The sequence below is a fragment of the Schistocerca cancellata genome, chromosome 1 (genome assembly GCF_023864275.1).
Source record: "Schistocerca cancellata isolate TAMUIC-IGC-003103 chromosome 1, iqSchCanc2.1, whole genome shotgun sequence".
NCBI lineage: Eukaryota > Metazoa > Arthropoda > Insecta > Orthoptera > Acrididae > Schistocerca > Schistocerca cancellata.
The window spans coordinates 1,061,300,762-1,061,320,296 of NC_064626.1; the positions used below are offsets into that span (position 1 = coordinate 1,061,300,762).

General features: G+C 42.2%; 1 pseudogene; it reads right to left on the minus strand.

The window, feature by feature from the left end:
• Positions 1-2,376: 2,376 nt before the first annotated feature.
• The window catches only part of LOC126126629 (RWD domain-containing protein 2A-like), a 113,864-nt pseudogene continuing 96,705 nt past the window's right edge, over positions 2,377-19,535 (minus strand).

Genomic DNA, 19,535 nt, shown 5'->3' on the forward strand with positions numbered 1-19,535 from the left:
CGTTGGCATACTCAACATGTAACCATAAGACAAAGTCACAAGGAGTTAGAAGCAATGGGGGCAGAAAATCATGACGCAAAACACGTCGAATCCAACGCTGAGACATTTGGTGCTGAGCTAATCACGAACATCTTAAAGAAATTGTGGTGAAGCATCATCTCGTTGAAAACGAAGTCTTCTATAGCTGTAACTGTGGCATAAGCCACAGCTACACTATGTGCAAGTACACGAAACCAGCCACAGATTTCTCGGCAAAGGAAACTAGTACACAATTTTTAGAGAGAATTTGGCGCAAAAGCATTGCAAAAGTCAGAATGAAGCTCACTGTCCCCCGTGAATGGTGCATGTAACAACTATTGCAGACCTTATGGTTTTACACGCTTACTTTCGCACAGAGAGAGCCAGACATTTGACTGCGGTATCTGCAGTTCTCCGCTCGCAGGTTTGCTGTACGTCTCTGTACTCCTGACGAGTGATCTCCACAAGCGCTCCATTTCTGCTGACATTCCCGACCACGCTGTTTTCTTTAAAACCAGTCTCACTGAATGTGTTGTAGCCTGCCACCCTGAACTCTTTTATTTGATGGACTTTTTACGTGACATTTGGTACGAAATTATCGCTGAACTGTCTCGATTAACACAAATTAAGAACAAAACGCATGGTTCCATTAAATCCATCTCTTCTTAGCGGTGCACCCTGAAACCACGCGACGGCGCAGATTATGAATCGAAACTTAGAGAGATGCTTCATCCATTGATGCGTGTGTCTGTTGTCTGTAAGACTCGTAGTTTTCGCGCAGTCGTCTTCTGGAACCCCAGAGGTTCTTAGGAGGTATATGAGAAAAGTAATGAGACTGACAACTCTGCGAACGATCTGCCAATGTTGTGTTGTTCTACTTGTTTAGACCGGTGTGCTCATCCTTATCAGACGCTCAGTTCCAGTTTCAGCTCCGAACAACCATCAGGTGATTTTTGAGAGCGCGATCAGTGAAGTTATGTTTCTGTCGTGTGTTACGAAAATGCAACAGCGGAATTAAAAGCAATGTTACGTATTCAAGTTTTGTCTTAAGCTTGGGGAATCCGCGAGTGTGACCTTGGAAAAGTTGAAACAGGCCTATGAGTAACATTCCTTATCAAGAGCACGAGCTTTTCATTGGCACAAATCATTTGTTGAAGACCAAGAACGTATTTAATATGAATCCTGCTCGGGGAGACAGGCGTAAACGTCAAACGTATGTGTGATCTTGTGAAATCAGACCAACATTTAACAATAAGGAGAAGGACGACCTGTTACACTTGAACACTTTCACAGTACATCAAATTTTGACCGAAGTTTTGCAGATGCGAAAGGTCTGCTCCAAAATGGTGAAGATAAAATGGCTCTGAGCACTATGCGACTTAACTTCTGAGGTCATCAGTCGCCTAGAACTTAGAACTAATTAAACCTAACTAACCTAAGGACATCACACACATCCATGCCCGAGGCAGGATTCGAACCTGCGACCGTAGCGGTCGCTCGGTTCCAGACTGTAGCGCCCAGAACCGCACGGCCACTCCGGCCGGCCGGTGAAGATAAAAAACACAACTCTGCAGAAAGGCAATCGAAGGAACGTGTGCGTTGATCTTCTTGAGAGGGTCACCAATGACCACGACTGATTCAGTCGAGTGGTCACAGCTGATGAATCGTGTGGAGCTTTGAGTACTATCCTGAGACAAAGCGACGAAGTGTGGAGTGGCACAATGAGACATCTCGTCTAACGAATAATCTTGAATAAGAAAATCAAATATCAAAACAATGTTAATTTGCATTTTTGATTGTAGTTGTATCGCGCATAGAGAATTTCTTCAAAAATGTTCAAATGTGTGTGAAATCTTATGGGCCTCAACTGCTAAGGTCATCAGTCCCTAAGCTTACACACTACTTAACCTAAATTATCCTAAGGACAAACACACACACCCATGGCAGAGGGAGGACCCGAACCTCCGCCGGGACCAGCCGCACAGTCCATGACTGCAGAGCGTTTTTTTTTTATTCGTAAATATTTTATATCAGAAACGTGTCTACAAAGAATTATGCTAAACAAGCTTTGAAATGCCGGCCGCGGTGGTCTAGCGGTTCTAGGCGCTCAGTCCGGAACCGCGCGACTGCTACGGTCGCAGGTTCGAATCCTGCCTCGGGCATGGATGTGTGTGATGTCGTTAGGTTAGTTAGGTTTAAGTAGTTCTAAGTTCTAGGGGACTGATGACCACAGATGTTAAGTCCCGTAGTGCTCAGAGCCATTTGAACCATTTTTGTCTTGAATTTCAGTATGTCTTCGCTCCTCTTGGGGTTCAGTTCATAAAATCTACTGTGCCACAGAGCAGATTCACATGAAATCTAATAAAAGCTGGAAAATTTCAGAAGTTCATCCATTTCTCCTCGATTTAACTTGAAAGTTTCCTTCTTCTTACACAATAACCTTTTTCCAGTTCATGCTCTTCACCTTCTGCCACCATTCACCACAATCCATGGAGGAACCTTCAGCGCAAATAATTCCAGGTTTTCTAGGAAGGCAAAATCCTGTGATGTTAAATTCATGAGCGAGATCCAGTACTTCTCTCCTTTTTATTTTGCTGTAAATGTGATGAGAATATATCCAGTACCGAGTAAACAAATCTTCATCTTCACATATTTTCACTTGCGGTTCTGGTTTAATTGCAACGTAATAATGGTAGCATTTTCTTGAAGCCAAGAAATTGCTGAGCAGATGCAGATTTCACCTCGATCAAAATCAGCAATAAATTTGCTAAGGTCAATATTTAAACTGTGTTGCTGGTTTCTGATGAGTTTGTCACTTCTCACAAAAATATCTGGCTCAGTAGCTGAATAATCGTGTGGGATGTTCAGACAGATTTCGAACTTGGCCATATCTATAAATAAATTTATACTAAAACCTAAACGAGTTGGAATGATAGAACAGCTTCCGTCCACAAACTCATTTATATCGGCTATAACGCTTGGGTCATCCACCCAAAATTCTCCTGGATTTGAAAACATGGAGTGTAACATTTCAAACTCCGACAGTTGTATGCGAATCATTTCCTCGAGGTTTCCATTGTCTACTATCTGAGTTATCTGTTCTTCCAATTCTTTAAAGTCCAAGAACGTGTTGTCATCATAATCACAAGACAAAGTTATACCGAATAAATTTCGCAAGCCGCAACTTGTAAACAAATCGGAGGTTAACTATAGGGCCACGTGGAGAGCATTACGGTCTCTTAATTACCTGGGAAGTACTAAACAAATAAAATACGATAGCTTAATTCCAGTAACTCACAACACAAGGTATACACTTCCACTACATTTATCAGCCGCGCGACAAGATACGCCTGTCGAACTTCAACCCACCCACAACTCCTCCCAAAGTGAATAACAATATTTACACCTGCTCTGAAAGATATTCATAGGATGCTGTTGACGCCCACCCTTTACGATAGCAAAGTTTGGGGGTCATAATTGTTATCGACCAGTTACCCTGCAATTCTGGGAGAGGTATTGTACTCAAGCACAGACATCTATATCTTCCAAAATACTAGCCTACAAGGCTTTTATCCAATTAACGTTTCATTTATTTATTTATCAATTCATGAGACAGTTTTCAAGCTTGCATCCCCCCCCCCCCACCCACACACACACAAAACTAAATGATAAATTGCGCACGCACACACATATACATACACACACAGACACACACACACACACACACACACACACACACACTCAGGGCATAAGACCGTTTGGCTAATCCCGCGCAGCAGAATTTCGTCCTCCGGGATAAACTGTCAACCAAGTGCTTTACAAAGATGCCCCTGAAAGGCCTAGGACCGAGTGAGATGGGGTAGTGGTTAGCGCACTGGACTCGCATTCGGGAGAACGACGGTTGAAGCCGGCGACCGGCCATCCTGATTTAGGTTTTCAGTGAGTTCCCTAAATCGCTTCAGGCGAATGCCAGGGTCGTTCCTTCGAGAGAGTATGGCCGGCATTCTTCCCCATACTTCCCTAATTCGATGAGACCCATCACGTCGGTGTTTGGTCCCTCCCGCGTTTCAACCAACCAACCAAAGGCTTAGGAAAAGGGTGAAGCGAGTGAGACCAGACTTCCAGACAAGTGGATGCTGCATATCACACAGCCACTTCCAGCTTCGCATTTTTGGTCTCAAAAGGCACTCCTGTTGTTCCGTAGCCCATCCCCTACTATTCAACTCATCTGAATGGCAATTACAGTTTTTCCTTTCCTGAAACTGAAAAATGTCTTAAAAGGACGTTATTTTGGGATTTTGGAGAATATTCAAAAGAATGTGACCGATAGTTGAAGGCCCTGCCAGGTGAATCCTGGGAACAATGACTCCGCCGATGTATAGCTGCCGAACGTATTTGAAGCGGAAAATATTGTTGTATGAAAAAAATTAAAACTTTGCTACATAAAAAACAGTCTCATTACTTCTCTCATACACCGCCTATGAATAACCCCTGTACATTCCTTCATACAGTACTGTTCATCGAGGGGCAATGTGATTTTTTGTGTGTTCTGTGAATGTCCACCGAGTAGGCACGTTATGAATATTTGAAACTGAATACGAGAAATATCATTTCGAATCCAAACACATTGCTCATCAGTGATTCAGAAGTAGCAAACAACGAAATACAAACAATGGACTTGTTGTGCCCTCATCCATCTCTTACGCCACAGAAAGACACGTAATGTTGTAAGTTTGTGCTTAGGATGTAGCATGTCAAACTGAAACCGGTACAAGTTCATTGCAGTGTAAAACACTGTCCTGAACGACATTAATCAGATATTTGTGCGAACAACAACCACTTCCTCTTTCATTGTTGAATTGTAGTTAATGGAAGAGTAATCTGTATCTCAAACCGTTTACTGAGGCTATGTTATGAAAGTTTCTTTAAGAGTGGATTGGCTGGTTCTCACATAACAATCACGTCATAGGTTGTAATGAAATGGTGATATCCAAGATTTCATGGCGATCGATACTCTGTATAAAATTCAACCACTCTAAGACTATATGCATTAATTCATTTTATTTTGACTGCCATTGCATAATAGTATTCAAAACAGGCTCGTAACTAACACGTGGAGAAACCTGCCTCAGTGTCACAGTTATTGGTAGAATGTCATGGTCACCATTAGGAAACGGGATTTAAAAAAATACATCTAAATTACGTAAACAACATGAGCACTTTCACCATAGAAACCAGCATAGACCATACTGATGTCCACGAATAACTCACAAATAACAGAGAGAACAAGCAAATTCGCTCATGACTGTTCGATCCAGCTGCAATTCAGCTGCAATTGACCACCAACGAAATATAAGCTGCTATGTTGTAATTAGCACGAGCTTTGACACTTAAAGGCGAACACTAAGGATGAGCGTATATTATGAAGTGCGACACAAAGACACGCAAGTTTTACCAGTAAGACAACGCAAATTATTTACAATGACAAGATCGATAAATGTGGCAACTCAGAAATCGCATTTAGGTTTAATAACTAAAAATCTGATGTTTGTGTATCCACAACGAAACGAAGTTGAAACAGCTTAATATATCACTGTGGATGCAAAATTAAAAATAATTTTGATTTAATACACTACTGGCCATTAAAATTGCTACACCAAGAAGAAATGCAGATGATAAACGGGTATTCATTGGACAAATATATTATACCAGAACTGACATGTGATTACATTTTCACGCAATTTGGGCGCATAGATCCTGAGAAATCAGTACCCAGAACAACCACCTCTGGCCGTAATAACGGCCTTGAAACGCCTGGGCATTGAGTCAAACTGAGCTTGGATGGCGTTACAGGTACAGCTGTCCATACAGCTTCAACACGATACCACAGTTCATAAAGAGTAGTGACTGGCGTATTGTGACGAGCCAGTTGCTCGGCCATCATTGACCAGACGTTTTCAATTGGTGAGAGATCTGTAGAATGTGCTGGCCAGGGCAGCAGTCGAAAATTTTCTGTATCCAGAAAGGCCCTTACAGGACCTGCAACATGCGGTTGTCCATTATCCTGCTGAAATGTAGGGTTTCGCAGGAATCGAATGAATGGTAGAGCCACGGGTCGTAACACATCTGAAATGTAACGTCCACTGTTCAAAGTGCCGTCAATGTGAACAAGAGGTGAACGAGACGTGTAACCAATGGCACCCCATACCATCACGCCAGGTGATACGCCAGCATGGCGATGACAATTACACGCTTCCAATGTGCGTTCACCGCGATGTCGCCAAACAAGGATGCGACCATCATGATGCTGTAAACAGTACCTGGATTCATCCGAAAAAATTACATTTTGCCATTCGTGCACCCAGGTTCGTCGTTCAGTACACCATCGCAGGCGCTCCTGTCTGTGATGCATCGTCAAGGGTATCAGCAGCTGATAGTCTACGGTGCTCCAAATGTCGTCGAACTGTTCGTTCAGATGGTTGTTGTCCTGCGAACGTCCCCATCTGTTGACTCAGAGATCAAGACATTGCTGGACGATCCGTTACAGCCAAGCAGATAAGATGTCTGTCATCTCGACTGCTAGTGATACGAGGCCGTTGGGATCTAGCACGGCGTTCCGTATTACCCTTCTGAACACACCGATTCCATATTCTGCTAACAGTCATTGGATCTCGACCAACGCGAGCAGCAATGTCGCGATACGATGAACCGCAATCGCGATATGCTACAATCCGACCTTTACGACGCATCACAACCATGGTTCACCAGGCAACACCGGTCAACTGCTGTTTGTGTATGAGAAATCGGTTGGAAACTTTCCTCATGTCAGCACGTTGTAGGTGTCGCCACCGGCGCCAAGCTTGTGTGAATGCTCTGAAAACATAATCATTTGCATATCACAGCATCGTCTTCCTGTCGGCTAAATTTCGCGTCTGTTGCACGTCATCTTCGTGGTGTAGCAATTTTAATGGTCAGTACTGTATATGAGAATTACGCTATGTACGACGTGAACGCTGGGTCTAACAATGAGTAAGTGAACGTTCGGCCTACAGTTAAAGCGAATTTATCACAGAATAATAATTCGGCGAATCATTTAGAACATGTATACCTTCAAAATGAAAGTGACACAGATATGCATATTTTGCGAAGGGAGAGCTTTCTGTACGCTGGTGTTGAATAATATCTGCAAACGATGTCTGCTGCTAAGTGGTGGGGGAACGGCTTAGTATGACTATAAATACGTATTCAAAATACAGCCGATGCATTCCATCTGCTGTGAGTAAAGTCGGTTTGGAAACTTTAATACCTGCTTTAATGTCTACTCCCGTCGGATACACACTGATTGGAGGTAACTGCTACTGCTATCCTCTTTCGCTCGCACTTACTAAACGTAACATTTCTACCGCATAAAACACTTATTTTGATCACTCTTATATTACCAGCGAGCTACGCCTAGCAGCAACAGTTTCTTATCTACCTGTACTGCACACGGTCACAGTTTTTGTTGTCCGACTATAGATACTTAACAGCTCTCTGTCTTTAGCACAGCTATTTTGCGTAGACGTTACATTTAATATGAACAGTAGATTCAAGTGTCAGTAATGTTCAACACAATAAAGTGGACAATTTTGTGGTTACATGCCTTATCACTAACCAACACATAACCTGATAAAGGTAACTGTATCGTTCGGTATGATACGGTAATGTAAAATGAGAGAAAAATTCTCTTTGGTATCACCCGTATGTTCACTAGTGACAAATTGTACTACACAGGATGTCTCAGGCGGAATGGCCAGTGTTGAGGAATGTGACAGGAATAACCATTTGAAACAAAAAAGTCTAGCAAAGGCGGGTTCTAAATTGCATACCTGAAGAGCTATGATCACTTGTTGATATCCGATACCGTGAAGCAAACCTCTTCTTATGTAAGCTTTTTGTCTTTCACATTCTGTGTGGCGGTAGTATGGACCAAAACGAAAACCAATACCCTAGAAAACAGTGGTTGTAAAATGCATAACTTACGAGCTATGAGCACTTGTTCAGTAGATGTTTCACAGCAGCGAAGAAGAAAATGTGCTCATAGCTCTCATCTTAAAGTCCACGTTTACTAGACGTTTCTTTCTACGAACGATCGTTCCTGTCATATACCTAAATACTGACCATTCATCCTGTGATACCCTGTATATTATAGAGGGCTCTGGTGCTCAACAACACAAAATTTATGTGAGTGATAAATACAAATTACGATTTAATTTATTTTTACGTAAAAACTGATTCTGGTCATCCTCTATAATCCAGTTTCCTTCACAAAACGTTTTTACATGTCTTGCGTCATTAGTGCTCCGTAACTGAGTCGGTAAAAGCGGAACCCTTATTTGATCACTTTGTTGTCATTCAGCCTGTCTATCTTTGCGACTGTAAAGACCACTTTTCTCAGGAATCGTTAGCTATATCACATTAAAATTTGAGTCACATACTAAGGCCTACGGTCCCTCGGCAGTGTAAAAAAATTAATCTTCTAAGCCAATGCAATCTAAAGATGCGGCCATATATGTTACATATTTCGATACGCGAAAACTCACTCATCAAAACCTTTAGATAACCTATTGGTGGGCTAACGGAAGTTCCGCCTGGTGCGCCGACTGGATTGTTCAAATGGTTCAAATGGCTCTGAGCACTGTGGGACTTAACTTCTGAGGTCATCAGTCCCCTAGACTGTAGCGCCTAGAACCGCTCGGGCACCCTGGCCGGCGCTGGATTGTTGCTAGTTTTCCATCTCATCGCAACGTCGTGCACGACTGAACAGCTTTCCCTCAGTGTTGTTTGTGTCGTCGTATGTGTCACGTACTCGTTTGGTCAGTACCGGTATTTGTTGTGTCTGTTCGTTGGTAGCGGCGTAGTCCGCGGTACAGATAGTTTTAGTTTTCACAAATCAACGGGTTCCGCCCAGCTAGAATCTTTGGTGATTCACGACTGGCTCGTTGACACCATTCGTGCAACGTTCGATCAGGTTCATAGGGCCTGTTTTGATTCTGATAAGTATTACTTTTTGGTTAAGTTTTAGGATCCGCTCCAAATAGATAGGCTGCTTTTGCGACATGGTTCTCAAGTTCCCTTTAAAAACATCGGTATGATTCCGCAAGTATGGTGCTTCTTCCTTACGCGGAACAGGATTATACAAATGTCCGCGTGTCCAATCTCCCGTCACAGGTTGACGACAGTATACTTAAGGAGATTTTGGTCCCTTGTAATGACGTGAGTAGTTTATACGAAACGAACGCTGGTTCACTGAACACTGTTTGCAGTGTAATAGCAGTAGGGGAGACAGTCAAGCGATGTATTACCTCCTATATATAGGTCTGTAGCCAACTTAGATCTAAGGTATTTCCATCGAAGTCCTCATTTGAACATCATCGAAAATTGACATTAGCTGATCTCGTTTCTACGGCTCTAGAGATAGGTGCCCCGTCTGTCCTGGGTGAAATGGAACTACACAGGGATGTGCAGCTTACTGCTCCCGAATTTCCGCCATCGGAACGCGGAGAGCCGTCGAACGCAGTATGGTAAGGAGTCAGATACGTCTTCCCCTTGCCCTCCCCTCCCTGAAGTAAGTTTGTTGGCTGGTGTTTCTTGTAGTGCTGAGTCCTACACTCCTGATGGGGCCGGCCTGCGAAAACAGCTTCCGAGCTCTCTACTCTTCTTTCTAGTTTTCTTCCCGCGTTTGAGGTAACTCTTCCGGAACAACGCCAGGGTGGGGATGTCGTTGAGCTTTCAGGAGTTCCAATCATTCAGCTGCAGAAAATTGAGGCGCCCCTAAACTCATCTGTTCCCTTGAGGTCACCCATTCAGGTGAAGCCAGAACGACTACTGTTGTTACACCTTTGGAGGCAATTGATGGCCAGAAAGGCCTACCGATCGACCCATAGGCGATACCTAACGCTCCCTTGTGCGTCATTTGAATTGCAAGGATCGCATCCTGCGGAGTGGGTCTCTGAAGCCCTTTGTATGCCACATACTTCGGCTAATGTTCATGAACAGCCTAAGTCCCAAACTGCACTGCCTCTTAGTCACAATAAACAATGCGTCCAACCTGAATACTTGTTGACTCGTAAAAAGATCATACGGTCGTCCATTATGTGTACCTAAACGACAGTGTCCTTTCCACCCCCGTCCTAACCATAGCGATGGGTCGGGGATCCACGGTTCCAAGGTACGGGGGTAGCGGGCGAAAGGGGGGATCTTATAAAGGACGTGCACTTGCAGTTAATCAATATTTTTGAATGACATGTGCACCTAATATTCCCTGCCGTTTGGGAAAGAACAAATATTCAGATACGTGCAGATGCATTAAAAAGGAGTCATTATCGCGCGACTTCTTTCAAACGGTAGCGATCGAAAGAAATTTTGACAAAAAAGGTAAAAATAAGAAATAAATAGCGAAATTTGAAGCAAATAAACTGAATCTTTTACAGTTTTATAATGGAAATTAAGTACTGTCTTCATCTCACTGTGTGAGCAAAAATTACAATGTGATTTTTAACTGATTACAGACTGTAATTACGAATCAGTCACTGAATTTTAATCACGCGAGAACGGAACCAAAAGCAATGATTTGAGCTGACATGTAAAAACACAGTTAATACTATGACTTAAAGTCAATCAGGAAAGCTGCAAATTAAATTCTAATGAAAACATGTACGCAAAGTTAATTGTTTGCAGAATAGTTCACTTAATGAACAGCTTTGCGTCACTCATTGCAATGCTAACCATTACTGAATTTAAAAATACTTGTTTATTATTACAGTACGTTATTTCTGGAAAGTCCATAAGGTTTCATTTACCAAAGAACTAGTAACTTTACGCCACACTGTTACCGTAATTTGCAAATCTCAGCAGGGGCCGGCCGCGGTGGTCTAGCGGTTCTGGCGCTGCAGTCCGGAACCGCGGGACTGCTACGGTCGCAGGTTCGAATCCTGCCTCGGGCATGGGCGTGTGTGATGTCCTTAGGTTAGTTAGGTTTAAGTAGTTCTAAGTTCTAGGGGACTTATGAGCTAAGATGTTGAGTCCCATAGTGCTCAGAGCCATTTGAACCATTTTTTTTTTGTCAGCAGGATTTGCAATTTACTCAAAAAATATGAAAGGTTTTATTTTGAAGTAATACTTTGTCAAAATTCATTTAAATTATGCTTTTTACTCTTTTACTGTTAGTAATTATTCTTTAACTAGTTGTTATACTAAGCCACAAAATTCACTGTTGTTACGCGACAGTTTTGGGTGATTCTCAGTTTTGCAAATTGCATTTCCTTACCCTAGTTACCGAAATAAAATAAACTTTCACTTGATTCTCGGTTCCAATAACGGTGACAGGATACAATCATCTAAGGTAAATATTGAGGTAAAGTTCATTTACACTATAACGGTTGCTCCACTAAAAACTTATTCAGTTAAGAACTTCAAATGGTTCAAATGGCTCTGAGCCCTATGGGACGTAATATCTGAGGTCATCACTCGCCTAGAGCTTAGAAATGCTTAAACCTAACTAACCTAAGGACCTCACACACATCCATACCCGAGGTAGGATTCGAACCTGCGATCGTAGCAGTCGCACGGCTCCGGACTGAATCGCCTAGAACCGCTAGGCCACCGCGGCCGGCTTAAGAAGAACTATACGCTAACTAACCTTGTACAGTCTAAAGATGACACTGGTTGGATCTTACTTTGATGAGGTACTGCTAGTGCAATGTGGGGCACTATTCGCATTATTCGTCAACAATGTAAGGCAGTAGGCTCTTCTTTGTCGTTTCTCCGTAATAAAAGTTTAGTCCCAAGCTACTCTTCTTGAATATTAATTTCTCTTGGCGACAACGTACTGTCACATTTACAACATCATAATACGCCTATAAATATATTAAAAATCTAGCACTTTATTACTTACATCTCCGCGCACGACGTCTTCAGCTGACCACTTGTCGCTAGCTCCAAATTCTGCCGACTACTTCCGCCCGAGGCCGCGTTTACGGGCCTAGCGAACAACTCCTTCCTTCAAACGTATTCTTTGACAAATACAATAGCAAAGTTCCCTGACTTGGACAGCGTTTCTACTTTGAGATAATTACAATGTTCTTATTTAATTCGTTCATTTAAATCAATTCATTGACATATAACTCTATGACAACATTAATAAAATGATAAAATGTACATACAACAGAAATTACGTCACATTTGCGTGGTTGTTACAGAATTAATTATGCGAAAAATTTTTGTTTAATTTGATCTTATGTCCTCTGTTGAGGCTGTATTCTGCCACAGCTGACTTATCTTCATGATCCAGAGTAACTTTGTTTGACAGGCGTAATGGAGACCACACTCGCAAGGGATGCTACCTATGCCGGGTATTTGCAGATGTAGTACGTCCTTCACCATGCCAAGTACATCTTTCATTTTTTCTAGTAGTGGATAGATGGCTTTGATTTTCTTTTTTTACCGGAGATTCTCACAGTTTTGGCTGAACGAGGCTTGATGTAGGAGACAGAGGTGAGTTTGTCTTCCTCCACCTCGTGGAACGCGTTAGGTGCATACTTCCGCGAAGGACATACCTTCTAAATGGAGAAAAAAAGTAGTGCTGGATCGTCATAGCTAAAGGATCAGCTGAGATTAAGCTCCGTGACAATACCCTCAACACGCGACGGCTGCCAGTCATTTTTGACGTAGAAACCTGCTCCAGCAACTATACGCGGGGACCGCAACCAGCTGTTTATACTTCCTGTGTCTGGACAAGACTGAGTTTTTCGACGTTCAGATAAAAGCTTGTATCATTACACTGGTCGTTGTTCACCTAACAACGAAAACAGCCTAAAAGTTATTGTGAATTTCATACCTGAGACCTTAGTAGAATGTTCGTTCTTTAGTAATTCAACACTGACATATATTTATATATCCTTGCTTCCTGGCGTTGATGTAAATAACCTGCCCCGAAAATTTGAAAAATATTTTCGATTTGAAGTATTGGTATCCCGTACACTCTGTGCTATCTAAGCATACGTCTGCAGAAAAATACAATGCATAGCGGTTTTTTGAGATGACACTCTACATCATTGAATAAAATGATGTGTTGATGAGCTGTCCGAGTGCTCATATTGATAAACACCTGTACTTGCGAAACTTCTTTGCGTCCTTTACATACCTACTGTTTTTAAGGCGTAGCGTGGGGTGACATTTTTGCGGCGCCTCGGGCGGCATATAGGAACGCGCGCAACTCGCGCTCTGGTCTGTCTGCTGGGTGTTGGGTAATCTAGACCTCCATTTACAACATGCGCCTCTAGCCACCTAGTAATGTGTGGCGGAGGCCGGCCAGTGTGGCCGAGCGGTTCTAGGATCTTCAGTCTGGAACCGCGCCACCGCTACGGTCGCAGGTTGAAATCCTGCCTAGGGCATGGATGTGTGTGACGTCCTTAGGTTAGTTAGGTTTAAGTAGTTCTAAGTTCTAGGGGACTGATGACCTCATATGTTACGTCCCATAGTGCTGAGAGCCATTTTTGTGTGGCGGAGGATACTTTTGTATCACTATCTGAGCTCTCCAATCTTGTTCCAGTCGCGAACAGAACGTGGGAAGACTGATTGTCGGTAAGCATCTGCGCAGGCTCTAATTTCTCGAAATTTCTCCTCGTGGTCATTATACGAGACGTAATTGGAGGGAAAGTAGTATGTTTTCCGACTCTTCCCGGACAGTGCTCTCTTGAAATTTCAATAGTAATCTCCTGTAACGTCTGCCAGTGGAGGTCGTTGGGATTTCCGTAACTCTCTTGCGCCGGCTAAACGACCCCGTGACGAAACGCGCCGCTCTTCTTTGGATCTTGTCCATTTCTTCTATCAGTCCTACCTGGTAAGTATCCCAGATAGACGAACAGTACTCAAGAATCTATCTAACAATCACACTGTGAGTTTCACAGAACCTCTGCTTGCGGAATCCATGTTGACTTTTATAGAGAGATTTTCACTCTCGAAAAACGTCATAATTCTGGAGCACAAAACGTATTCCGTAATTCTACAACAGATCGACGAAAACAATGTCGGGCTGTAATTGCGTATATCCCTCTTACGGGCCTTTTTCAAAGAAAATAGGAATTACGTGCGCTTTCTTCCACTCCCTAGCTCCCCTTCGTTGCTGAAGCTATCTACGATAAATTACTTCTAGAAGTGGCGCAAGATCTTTCACATAATCTTTGTAGAGTTTTATAGTTATCTCATCTGGTCCCGACGCCTTTCCACTACTAAGCGATTCTAGTTGTTTTTCTGTTCTGCGAACGGTTATCTCAACACCTGCCACTTCGACGTTCGAAAAGTGGGGACCGGGTTACGATCTTTCGCGGTGAAACAATTCTGGAAGATCGAAACCAGTATTTCGGTCTTCTCTCTTTTATCTTCCGTTTCGGTGCCTGTATGGTCTATGATTGAATTAACAGACGATTTTGACCCACTTACAGACTTAACATACGACCAAATCCTCTTAGGACTTTTGCTTAGGTAGGTTGACAATGTTTTACTTTGAAAGTCATTGATGGCTTCTCTCGTTGCTCCCTTAGGCTCATTTTCGTTTCGATCAGCCTTTGTTTGCCAGCTAAATTTTTTCTTTGTTCACTTATTACTTTCCTAACACAGCTGTTAAGCCTTGATGGGCCTTTTCCATTCCTTAAGATCTTACACGGAACATACCTCTTAGGGCATATTGCACGACGCCTCTGAATTTCTTCCTTTTGTTCTGCACTTCTTCGTCCTCATCACCGAATATTTGATGCGGACTGCTCATATGCTCCTAAATCTGTACCCTGTCACTCTTGCTATGCAAAAATATTTTCCTACATTCCTTAACATTCTTTGTAAGACCCATTGTCGCTATGACATCCTTATGATCACTGATACCTTCCTCGGAGCGAGCCTCCCTAGAACGCGGCCTGGCATTGTTAGTCATCGACATCTGTTCGCCGTGCTTGGGGTTTTGTGTATTTGGGGGAAGAGACTTACTAAGTTACGCTAACCCAAGGTACCTCTCGAAGGTTTAATGACTAGAAAAAGGAACATCATATGCATATATTACGGTAACTAAATAGATTTACCAACAGTGTCCACTGAATACACCAAACCTCTAAAAACTTGTAGGGACTTCAAAATTCTGTAAATTATTGTTTTGTAAAAATGTTTCAGAAATTCGTGTCTTTTACAGTTAAAAGGATCCAAGATTACTGAATTTTGTCACTTTTAAGTATAGATAATACTTTTTTAAAAACGTACTTGAAAGGAAGATGTGCAAAACATAAGATAATAAGTGAGGTGCGAAGGAAGTGGGGAGCTGTGGTGGGGAGGGGATGGGGAGCAAATTGGAAAGGCCCAGGGGAACGAGGAAGAACTAGTTAAAGGACCTACAAAGTATTACGTCGTCTAATTTAGGCAGTCGAAATTTGCTGAAATGCTACGGTGTCTCGACTCCGTTTGCCCATTCAAGGTTGGGTGTGGAAAACGATGGATAGAGCTCATAATTTCGGCCTCCTCCAAGATACTTAAAGTGTGGCTCTTGTTTTCACAATGTAAAATTCTTAAATTACTAGGGAGACCGGTGACGGGATTCTGCTCACGGAAGTGGGTACTCAAGGCAGATACTGAGCTAGAAACCCTAAGATGCTCTTTAAATCTGGTAGTAAGACTCTTGCCAGTTTGTGTAATGTACCGCACGGGCGATCACTGCGAGTGATGCAATACACCCCAGCTGCATAATCTGTGAAACAAGTGGCATGCTCTCTGTGCCTATACTTAGTGCCAACATAACCGAGAATGAAGAAAGTTGATTCAATGTATTTAGAACGAAACTGTTTGTGCATCTTTTCGGAAATACTGATGAAATATGGAATTTCAAGATACATGGTACCAGCGGCATTCAGATTATCAGCATTGATAAGGAACTGTCCGTTGAGTTAGATTTCGTTCTTACCTTTCTGAGGGTAGCTTGATTAATACCACTGACGAGCTGTCACAAGCACTTTTGTAGGCTATGTAGTGTAGAATGTGAGACTCTCTGTGGAAGGGTTCCTTTGGAAACGGGACACTATGGAGCGTGTACAGAAACCACCTGACAGCCGACATCTTGCACTTGATAGCTTGATTGCCTTTCTGTAAATATCAAATCTTAGTCGGTAGTGATCTAAATATAAGGGATTAAATACGGGTGAAGCGGTTCGTTAATACCCAAGATGGTTACCCATAGCTGCGGTTGCTCTACGCACAAGATTATCTACAGTGTGACGCGGGTATTTCAATATGCACAATTTTTAACAGGACTGAATACATACCTGAATATAATTTTTGAGTAATTATAATGTAACTTTATTTTCTGAAGTGACAATTAAAACTTTGTAACTATTGGCAGCCTTTTTTAGCAACCCATTACATTTATGTGTTCACGGTAATGTTTGACGTGCTTCATTATCAAAGCCTAGCAAACGTATTATTAGTTTCTAGGGAACTGTCACTTGACATCAACATCAACAATGAAATAATAGCATGACACAGTAACCACGGCGCTAAATGTTTTTGTGAGATACCAATCTACATGATTTCAAGAGAAACGATAATTCACTGCAAATTGGATAGTAACACGCTCTGTCCCATTCGATAAACAAGCGCTCGTATCGACAGCATCCCAGCACAGTTAGTTTCGTTTTTGTGAAAAAGTAAATAAAAAAACGGCAGATATCTATTCCCCACAGTGTTTTGTACAGAGGGTGAACTAATGGTTGATAGCGTACAGTGTCTGCCATACATAGCAGACGTCAATAAATAACAGTATAGGGTTAATTCCATACATGGGTAATGGAGTACACAGTATATTCAGCTACAAAACAGCGCGCTGGTGAATCATGCATAAATTAGCGTTGGCTGAATCGCGATTCCGACAGCGCAATAACGCACGGCGAAGCGCGCCTGGCCTATGGAAATGGGCAATTACATTAGCGATCGCGCCGGAGCCCGGGTCATCTGCATTTTATGAGCGTAGCTCGCCATAAACCAGGCGGCACTTATGACCTGCGCCAGAAACTACCCCCCCCCCCCCCCACCCACAGATTTCAAGCAACTTCTAATATTAAGGTGAACAACGTAATTTTTGTCTTTGTTCTGCTTGCAATCAAAGCGTATTGCAGCAGTTGCTACTACAAGTACCCTACACTTATTTGTGCAGAGTACCGACCAGTGTCTAAAAAAGACAATGGCCAGACGTGGGACTAACACAGTGCTTAAAATCTCAAATTTGAGTTCAATCAATGAATACCAACAATTAACAGCCAACATTTAGGAGTGTCAGTTGCGTAATCGATGGAAATACATAAAAAAGGGTAGTGTGATCATCCTTTCAATTTCGATTACAGAGTTACTCTCTGCTGTAATAGTAATATCTATGGTTGATCATACCGAATTTATTGAAAGTAGGAACGGACTGAGAAATTCATGTTTTTCTAGTCTTACTACGGTGTAAGGTCCATGTTTTGTCCTGAATGCAGCAGTATTTCAATTTTAGACCTACGTCGTCACTTTTACTTAAAATGAAAGGAAAAATCATATAAAAGCAGCGTCTGAGATTCGTTTAAATGTTGTATGAAGTGTTCATTTCCTGGTAGATTAAAACTATTCCGAACGTATGCTATTGCAGGAAAACGGTCTACCGATTTTTTTTACAGTTGCTTTCTGGGCGTGACTTCAGACGCCATTAAAGAAAGTTCTCTTTTCATCTATAAGGTAAATTCGTTTCTGGTTAATTATGAGATGGAGAAACTGTAGTAAAAGTGAATAATTTTGGCCTCATAAAACCGTAATTGGAATAAATACTGTAATTAATATAAATTATTCTTCTTAAAATGATTGGATCTTCAAAAGAAAAAAAGTTTTTCGCCCGTGTTCTTTTAAAAGAGAAAATAAATTAAGTACTCGTAATACAATATACTTGATACTGCATTATGCACGTATTATAAAGTTCCTCAGAGAAAAAATAAAAAATCTATAAATATTTTCCTTTCTGCATTTGAACTCCTTAATAGATGATGGAATGTAATCTCGTGTTCGAGACGATTCGCGGATGAGGCGTATTTTTTTGAGAGCAAAACCGAATTCTGAGTGTGTATAGGCGGCCACACCACCCACTACCTGATTTTTAGCGGTAGTTTCTGGCGCAGGAACTTCAAATACCAACAGCAGTTCTCAAATTTTCTCTGCGACACGTTCCATAACCCACCTCGCAGCGAGATTGTCCATGACAGGGAAAACTGAACCATGAGTTTATTTATTTATTTTTTTTCAGTACTGAACTGCCAACAGCGACTATGTTGCATCGAGCGGACATGCGTCGACATTTGTGAGCGAGTAGCACTATGGAGCGTTCTCACCTCATAACGAGACGAATTTTTCTTTTTCTTCCTGTTTGGTAGCCGACGAGGAGCAGCTTTTATTTACTTCCCCCTCGATAATATGGGGCATGACATACAACAAGCTTCGGCAACATACTGATGATGGTACACAAACTCACACACACACACACACACACACACACACACACACACACACACGTAGACAAAATAATTTTATCCTAATTCTTGATGCATTTTGGTGTTCTTGGATCCTGTGCCCTCAACCCTTCTTAGTTCTGAGATTGAGGACAGGATATCATGGCCCCGCATCGGGTTGTGACCACGCCCACTTTTCCCCCAGCACTCTGTTTCACGGTAAAAAAGAGGGTATTGTCTTTGCCAATTAATCAAAGAAGTCATGCGTCCCGCGTTCAAACCTAGTTTTGGATAAAAATCATTGGCACCGGCGACTGAAGACTTTCGGCGTAACAAATCACCCTCGCTCTGCCAAGGGCCTTGTTAAAGTGTGAAGGATTGGACAGAGGTTTAGGGGGCTCTCTTGCCCTTGGGATGGGAAACTGCCCCTAAAGGTGGCAAGAGAATGCAGAAGAGAATGGAAACCTTTGCGTTAAAGATACATAATGAGTATCCACAGAACATATAACCAGTAATTGAAAACATGTCATGATGACCTCTCCACCGGCAGAAGATTCCCGGCTATACCGCCATTCTAATCCCTGGGAAGGAAGGGCCGAGAGGGAGGTAACAGTGAGAAATGTATGCTACGGAAAATCTAGATACGTGCATAGTATTTGTCGATCTAGAAAAAGCATTCGACAGTGCCATTTGTGCAAGATATTAGATATTCTGAGAGAAACTGGAGTAAACTACAGCTATACAGCTATACAATGTGTACGCGAACCAAAAAGGGAACAAAAAGTTTGGAAGATCAAGAACGAAGTGCTCGAATTGAAAAGGGTGTAAGACAGGGACGTAATATTTCACCCCTAGAGTTCAATCTATACACCGGAGAAGCTACGACAGAAATAAAAGTAAGGTTCAAGAGTGGGATTAAAGTTGAGAGTGAAATCACAAGATTCACTGATGACATTGTTATCCTAAGTGAAAGTG